This window comes from Prionailurus bengalensis, chromosome D3 (genome assembly GCF_016509475.1).
Source record: "Prionailurus bengalensis isolate Pbe53 chromosome D3, Fcat_Pben_1.1_paternal_pri, whole genome shotgun sequence".
In the NCBI taxonomy this organism is placed as follows: Eukaryota; Metazoa; Chordata; class Mammalia; order Carnivora; family Felidae; genus Prionailurus; species Prionailurus bengalensis.
The window spans coordinates 84,102,433-84,111,582 of NC_057356.1; the positions used below are offsets into that span (position 1 = coordinate 84,102,433).

General features: G+C 37.4%; 1 pseudogene; it reads left to right on the forward strand.

Moving 5' to 3' along the window:
• Window positions 1–359: 359 nt before the first annotated feature.
• Window positions 360–4,503, forward strand: LOC122470027 (annotated as a pseudogene).
• Window positions 4,504–9,150: the final 4,647 nt, after the last annotated feature.

The following is a 9,150-nucleotide window of genomic DNA, read 5'->3' on the forward strand; positions in this document are numbered from 1 at the left end:
ATTAAAAAGTTACTCAAGGGTGGACGGAGTTCTTTTCTGACTTGGTGTCAAGGGGCCATCCTAGCACATCCTGACGCTGCTTGGCAGTTACTTTATCCCTATGCTACACTTCTATTCCCGAAACCTCACAAATGTCCTGTGTCTCTGCTATCCTCATACAATAGTTTAAATCCATTTTAGGTGCAATTAAAATTATTGCTCTCATGCTGCAGACTTAAGTTTACGGTATGAACACCATTAAGACACGTGTCTTCTAGGCATTGAGAAGTAGCCATGAAAGCTGCTCCTGAAGACAGTGACATGTTTTATATGGATTCATGGTGTAATTAATATACTCCTCATAGATACGCACAACTATAATGGCATGCTTCGTGTACACTTTTCGCCACTTACAAAGCAAAGAAATCTATGCCGCGAGGTTTCGTGAAAAAATCCCTACTCAGTACTTCTTACACACACAGGAAACTAGCCACTTTGAAATGTTGGAAATGCCTGTGACTCCCAGAGCATCTCAGGATGCTTTACACTCCCTTGTCTTTACTTATGTAAGGAAAGATGGAAAGATGGAAAGAAGGGAGGGAGGGAGGAAGGGAGGAAGGAAGGACTCGTGTTTTTAACAAAAGAATTCCTGAATGTATCAGAGTTGGAAGGCTGTCTTCCTTTATCCATGTTTAGGGTAAATTTCTAAGCAACAATGTAGAATTGTTATCTTTCAATACTGAGCTCTAAAGACATCACAGACAGTACAAGCATATGTGCATCTGTCTCGTGTGATTTCAGTGGTAGAAGATCAAGAAGGAGAGAGTCTGATTAGTATCACAAAAAAAACTAGCAGATTGATTACTAGTTTTCAATCTGAAAAGCCATTTTTGAAGTGAAGTCAAGATATCACTTCTGAATATGTTCAGCTGATCTGACTTTTGAGTGTCTATCCCTTAGGAAAGTGGTGACTATATTTTACAACAGAAGTTACAGACAGACTCCAGATCCAAAACTGTCCAGGACTGAAATGTGTCAGGAGCTTAAAACCGTATATTTTTAAAAATTTTGTCATTAGTGCCAGCTTGTGTAATTTGGTTCTTGTTTAGTTCGGGTCATGTGTAGCTCTGGCTGAAATAGCATCCTCTCCAGGGGACGTCTGGATGGCTCAGCAGGTTAAGCATCCAACTACTGATTCCGGCTCCGGTCATGATCTCACGGTTCATGAGTTTGAGCCCAACATTGGTCTATGCTCTGACAACACCAAGCCTACTTGGGTTTCTCTCCCTCCCTCTCTCTCTCTGCCCCTCTTCTCTCTCTCTCAAAAATAAGTAAATAAACATTTGAGAACATGAAATAACATCCCCTCCCTGGATCATCACTCCCTGTGGGGAAATAGGTTCTCCTTACATAAATGAGTTAGATAAAAGCTTGCGGACAAAAAGTGCTACCATGGGGTCAAAGTGCCTGAGGTTAGCAAGTGAGATATTATAATGAACCACGAGTAACTTGTAATATCACCTGCAGGAAATTACTTTCCATCTGGAGCCAATGTACCTTGATCACAAACACCACTTGCCCTCCCAGACCCTTTGCATCTTATACACACAAGTTAATGATTGTTTTCTCCATGTTCACGTGTGTAAGATCTTGTTTTCTTCATGTTCCCCATGTGAGTGATATCTTGTGAGCTCAATTAATACGGAGACAAAACCCCTGTTTGGGGCTCTCCTCTCTTCCCTGACATTAGCCTCTCTCGTGTTCAATTCTGTGTCTGCTCTCTTGTAAGACAAGAGTGAACTCCAGACTCATAGTCTGTGACAACTTTCCTCATATTAGAGGAAAGCAAGAATAGGAAAACCATGTAATACTTCTAATGTTCTTGTTAAGTTAGTATGTGTCAGTCTCACTGTGATACCATTAGTCAAAGGAAGTCACATGACAAATCCTGATCTATGAGTGCATGCATTAGAAGAACATAATCCTCTTGTAGAATGAGAATTTGTAAAGAGGGGTGATAGAAGCAGGGAATGTTTTGAATAATATTTCATTTCCTTGAAGAATTAGAAGTGAGTGCCAAATTAATAATACAAAGAGTTAGAATATAATTTCTGGAGACATGTCTTTGAAAAGTTGAGAGAGTATGCAATCCATATTCCTACCAGAGGAAGGAAGACATTAAAACAAACAAACAAAACACAGAACAAGACCTTTAATTGTAACTACAGAAAAGGCAGAATGTCTGTGCCCAAGTGTTTGCAGATGCATATAATTGATGTGAAAGGATGAATTAGGTCCCTCCTAATTGTCTTGATTTTCTAAGGGAAGCATAAGGAAAGGTAATCAGGTGAAAATCTGTATGCAGCATGAGAAGTTTAGGAATAAAGAAAATAAAAGTATTTTCTGAGAGAAGACTAAAAGTTCCATAAAAAGAGTAAGATTATTTGACAGTTTTGGTATTCATTTGCAATCAGTGACTATATGTATAATTAAATATCATATATATATATATGACAATTATAGCACAGTTGTATGTGTGAGAAGAAAATAAGTCTGGGCCTCTTTAGAAATATTTGACAGGAAACAAGGATGTTGTCAACATGGAAGAGATTTGTAGGCTCATAAAAAGTTTCTTCCCAATCTATGGTATATTTTGCAAAACACTTGTCAGGAGATCTTAAAAAATAAAATGTACTTGAAATAACTTTTTATATATGTATTACGGAGGAGCAAGAGTATGTGAATTGTATACAAAATCAATAAGTGACCGGTACATTATTTCCATATTAACTTCTGACTAGACCAATGAAAATTGCCTCTGGAATAGCTTAAATGCGAAATTCTATCCAAATATATTACTGAGTTTGAAGTTTCTAAGGATCACGTCTTTGAGTCAGGATTCCTGATCCAGAGACAGTGGCCTGGAAGGGATGGAGCTTGAAGGCATCAGTGACAGTAACTGGAATGAGATCATCAACAGTTTTGATGACATGAGCTTCTCTGAGTCCCTTCTCCATGGCATCTCTGCCTATGGTTTTGAGAAACCTTCTGCCATCCAGGAGCGAGCCATTCTTTGTATCAGTGGTTACGATGAGACCACTCAAGCCCAATCTGGGACTGGGAAAACAGCCACTTTTTTTTATATCGATTCTGCAACACATTGAATTGGATCTTTCTGATTTTTTCTATTTTTGGTTGGTGAAGGAGAGATGAGGCTCACCTGGTTAAGATTATGGATGAGTAGCAGGGCCATTGGTAACAAAAAAGAAATGAATAAAAAGGAGAGAATTGGAAAATGGCAATTATTAAGGAAAGAATTTATTATTTCCAGGCACGAATGAGGACTCAGTTAAATTTGAGTTAAGAAACTGAGAAAGGGACCAAATCTGAGAAGTAGTATGTATGTATGTATGTATGTATGTATGTATGTATTTATTTGTCTAATAGGTTTCATCAGTCTTGCAGTTGCTATGGGAAAGCTAACTGGATGGATTGATCCAGGGTTAAGGTGTTCCTAGCATGAGGCAGTTGAGCGTGATTGCTCAATTAAATGAAAAACTAGAGGTCCATGCATCATGAAGTTGATGTGGTAAGGAGAAAATAATATCTAAAGGCTACAGAGGCCTTGACCCCACACCTACTAGAGTTGGCTCAGCTGATACAGAAGGTATCCATGGCACTAGGAAATTCTATTGGTGCCTTCTGCCATACTTGGAGGACCAAGATACCAGCTGACATACAGAAGCTGACATACAGAAGATGAAAGCTTCCCATATTGTCGTGGGTACCCCATGTCTTGTGTTTGATACGCTTAACCGGAGATACCTGTCTCCCAAATACCTCAAGATGTTTGTACTGGAGGAAAACTGATGAAATGCTAAGCCACAGAATCAAAGACCAGGTCTATGACATATTCCAAAAGCTTGACAGCAGCACCCAGGTGGTTTTTCTGTCAGCTGCAACGCTTTCTGACATGCTTGAGGTGATCAAGAAATTCAATCCCCATTTGGATTCTGGTCAAGAAGCAAGAGTTGACCCTGGAGAGTATCTGCCAGTTCTCCATCGGTGTGGAATGGGAAGATTGGACTCTGGACACACTATGTGACTTGTATGAAATGCTGACCTCACACAGGCAGTCATATTCTTCAACACCTGAATGAAGGTTGATTGGTTCACTGAAAAGATGCAAGCCACAGACTTGACCGTGACTGCAATGCACAGAGATAGGGGCCAAAAGGATAATGAGATGTTATCATGAGGGAGTTCTGCACTGTCTCTAGCAGAGTATTGATTACCACTGACCTGCTGGCCAGAGGCATTGATGTAGAGCAGGTTTTTTTAGTCACCATCTATGACATTCCCACCAACAGGGAAAACTATATCCAGAGAATAGGTGATGGTAGATGATTTGGCCCTAAGGATGTGGGTGTTGACATGGTCACAGAAGAAGACAAAGGGCTCTTTGAGAAATTCTACAACACCTCCATCGAGGAGATGTCCCTCAGTGTTGCTGACCTCACCTGAGAGAGTGTCCTGCTACATAGTCCTACCCAGGGTTCAGTCTGGGGGGATGGGGTGCTGAAAAGGAGTAGGAGTGGAGAGGAAAGGGAACCAAGGGATGGACGTTCTGTCATTTTTTTCTTTGAGTAAATGTCACTTTTTGAGGCACAAGAAGGAATCATAAACATCTTAGACACTCTTTTGTTTGGGTAGGCTCTTGCCCCAGGTACCATCTCTTTTCCCCAAATTATCTCCATAGCCTAGTTAACCTCCACACCCCATTAGGCTTTCCTCACTACAGCTAAATGCACCTGAAAATGATTCAAGGGGCTAGAGTGTCACTTGGCCTCATTTACTGGACCGAATCTGGGGAACCCCCTGAGTTAAATGGCCCAGGTTATTGTCCCCATGATGGGCATCAGGGAGAGAAAATGGTAGCCATTTTTACATTGTTTTGTATAGTCTAGATTAATTCAGGAAACAAACACAAGATTCTGAATAAAATGACCTGGAAACTGAAAAATGTGTATATTACTGAGTTTGGATAATAGTAACAAGAGGTCATAAGTATGCAGGAGATAGCTTTCTAAGAACATTTTTCCACTGTGACTTGTTGAGAACTCACAACAGCACTATAAAATAGGTACAATAACTGTTACTTCATATTTTTAAACATGAAGAAACAGATCATGTTGGTTCAGTGCTCAAGACTGCAAATCCAAGACTCAAATTTTAGTGATATAACTCCAGAGTCCATTCTTTTTTTTTTTTTTTCCATTTAGTTTGTGGAAAATCATCCTGATGATGATATAGTTTTATTTTGGGGGATAAATTGACTTTTCCCTTGTACTTTTGTTTTCAAAATAACTATCAATTACTAAGATACCTTCATATGTGTCATTTTGAAAATACCACATTATTCTTAATCCTTACCTCATAGTTACATTATATTGAATTTCTAAAAGATCTCTGTGAATCTTCAGGGAAGTGCCAAAACCAATAGAATTTCTAAAAATACATATTATGTTTACAGTTGAAACATTATTTTACCAGTATATTTTCTTCAAACTGTAATAACAAATGTAGAATTGCTTAGGAAGAAAACTTTTCTGACAGAATGGCATGAAATGCCATGGCATAGTTGAGTGTATTTGTTTATTAAGTTAGTGAATTAACTTTTTATATTTTTTAATACTATTAAAAGAGACACTTTTGATTATTAATTAAACTCACTGAACTTTCTGCATTGTACATTGAGATACCCCACTGAACGCATGAGGACAGAATAAGAATAATGATAATTTCATAAAAAGTGTGTAGGAATGGCTCACCCAAAGTGTAGGGTCACTAATTCTAACACGGCTCTGCCTTTCCATTCTGATTGGTTGGCAAGGGCTACCGATACGGAGTAGAAATCTATTTCTGGTTGCTCATTATAAGACAATGCAGTCAAGTATCATCATATCCTAAGAATCTAGACTAAAAATGACACCTCAGGAAGGACTGTAGACATGATATGTTCAAGTGTGTAAAGATGATCATTAAAAAAGGAGACACAAAACCCTGAGAAGAGTCAGAGAAATATCTGGCTCAAATAATTTTATTTTAATAAATAATGTACTTTGCTAGTACCTAAAGCAACATTTTTTTTTGTTTTGTTTTGGTTTTTTTTTACTAGTCAAGAAAACTGAGAGCTAAAAACAGGGCTGAAATTGACAATTGACTAAATGGTTTGATGTGCGTAGATAATTGTGTATAATTTAATAAGGTAGAATAATTATGAATACAGCTCAATAGCTATAAGGTAAAAAATTTGGAATGTTCTAAAATCTCATACATACACTGTCCTTTCTTTTCATTTTTAATGTACACACAGTTATTGCAACTGACTTCAAAACACAGTCTTGTTTATTGATCAGCCTACAGGAACTTACTTATTTTAACTATACATAAAACATAACTTCTAAAGGTCAAATGCAATAATAACTTATTTTCCTTCATATGAAATGAAAATATTACATCTGGACATTAAAGTCTCAGAGTTTAGCTAACTGCTTTTCAGAATATGAGCTTTTAATTTTAATGCAGCATTTTTCTGCCTTTTCAGTCTTAATGGACCAGATTTGAGTGTTAAGAAAGATGGATCAAATAATTTCAAATAGCTCCAGGAAAAGAAAATCAAAGTCATTGGATTTAATTCTGCTGCATGCATTAGTATTTAAGTTTAAATGAAAGCATTGATTATCAGTCTTAGTTAATATACATTGAATAACATTCCAGAGTTATCTGTTTCAAGCTAAAATTAAAATATAAATGAACTTTTTCCCTTAACGTCATGGCTATATGGCAGGCCTTTTAGCTAATGTTATATTAATGCTATGTGTATAATTGTAATATATAGCAATAGGCTATTAAGTCTCTGAATTATGGCTTCAAAACCGTAAGACATGTTTTTATAATCTATATATGAATTTCACTTTGCCTCAGTCATGAAAATACAAAAAAGTAACCTAGAATTCACACCATCTGGATTCTTTTACACAGCAGAGAATTTGTCAGTGACACCAAACTTCAATAAAATGCTTAAATTTATCCAAAGTTGGGGCGCCTGGGTGGTTCTGTTGGTTAAGCATCCGACTTCGGCTCAGGTCACGATCTCACGGTTCGTGGGTTCGAGCCCCGCATCGGGCTCTGTGCTGACAGCTCAGAACCTGGAGCCTGCTTCAGGTTCTGTGTCTCCCTCTCTCTCTGCCCCTCCTCCACTCACGCTCTGTCTCTCTCTCTCTCAAAAATAAATAAATGTTAAAAAATTAAAAAAAATTATACAAAGTATGCACTGAAACTAAACTCTGGGTAGGTAACATTGGCCTCTGGCTTATGATTAATTACTCTACTAGCTGATTGTGAGTCATATGTGATTCTTGGATCTACATACTGACCATAAAATAAAACCAAGTAAACTGGCACATGTCTGCCCTTTCTGCGGATATATATAATGAGTTCTAAAGAAATCGGCATTTCAAACCTACCTCCCACATCTGTGACTTTGGTTTGGTAAGAGATTAAGAGGACAATAAAATAAAGACTTCTGGAGGACGGGTTATTTCCCCACACTCAACTTTCTAAGGACAACTTCATAACTTCACCCCTTTTTGTTTTTCCTTCTTGGTGAAGTTCTTCATTCTCTCTCTGTATTTTGTCCCTTAGAGCTAGTGGTTGCTGCTTCATTATTGGTGTATAGAAATGCAACAAGTTTCTATACATTAATCTTGTACCCTGCAACTTTACTGAATTTGTGTATCAGTTCTAGCAATTTTGTGTGTGTGTGTGGAGTCTTTTGGGTTTTCTACATACCATTTCTATTTAACATGGTACTGGAAGTCCTAGCCTCAGCAATCAGACAACAAAAGAAATAAAAGCCATCCAAATTGGTAAAGAAGAAGCCAAACTCTATTTACAGACACCATGTTACTCAAACTGTCGTGATCAAGACAGTGTGGTATTAGCACAATAATAAACACGTAGATCAATAGAACAGAATAGAAGACCCAGAAATGAACCCACAATATATGATCAACTAATCTTCAACAAAGCAGGACCAATGGAAAAAAAAAAGACATCTCTTCAACAAATGGTGTTGGGAAAACTGGACAGAAACATGCAGAAGAAAGAAACGGGACCATTTTCTTACTGCATACAAAAATAAATTCAAAATGGATTAAAGCCCGAAATATGAAACAGGAAACCATTAAGATCCTAGAGGAGAACATAGGCAGTAACCTCTTTGATGTTGGACATGGTAATTTCTTAACTAGATGTCTCCTGAGGCAAGTGAAACAAAAGCAAAAACAAACTATTGGGATTTCATCAATATAAAAAGCTTCTGCACAGTAAAGGAAACAATCAACAAAACTAAAAGGCAACCTATGGAATGGGAGAAGATATTTGCAAGTGACATATCTGATAAAGGATTAGTGTCCAAAATATATTAAAAAAACTTATCAAACTTTACACCCTAAAACCAAATAATCCAGTTAAAAAATGGGCAGAAGACATGAATAGACATGTTTCCAAAGATGCATAGATGGTGAAGAGACACATGAAAGATGCTCAACATCACTCGACATCAGGGAAATGCAAATCAAAATCACAATGAGATATCACTTCATGCCTGTCAGAATGGCTAAAATCAACAACACAGTAAACAAGGGGTGTTGGTGAGAATATACACACACACACGGTATATATACACAAAGGTATATATACACATGTAATATTACTCAGCCATAAAAAAGAATGTAATCTTGCCATTTGCAATGAGGTGGATAGAGCTAGATAGTATTACACTAAGCAAAATAAGTCAGAGAAAGACAAATACTATATGATTTCACTCACATGTGGAATTTAAGAAACAAAACAAATAAATACATGGGGGGAAAGGAGAGGAATACCAAGAAACAGACCCTGAACTACAGAGACAGAAAACAAACGCAGGGTTACCAGAGAGGAGGTGGGGGAATTAAATTGATGATGGGGATTAGGTGGGAACTTGTGATGAACATTGGCTGTTGTATGTAAGTGCTGAATCACTAAACTCTACACCTGAAACTAATATGACATTGTATATTAACCAACTGGAAATTAATAAAAATTTGAGACAAATTAAAAAAA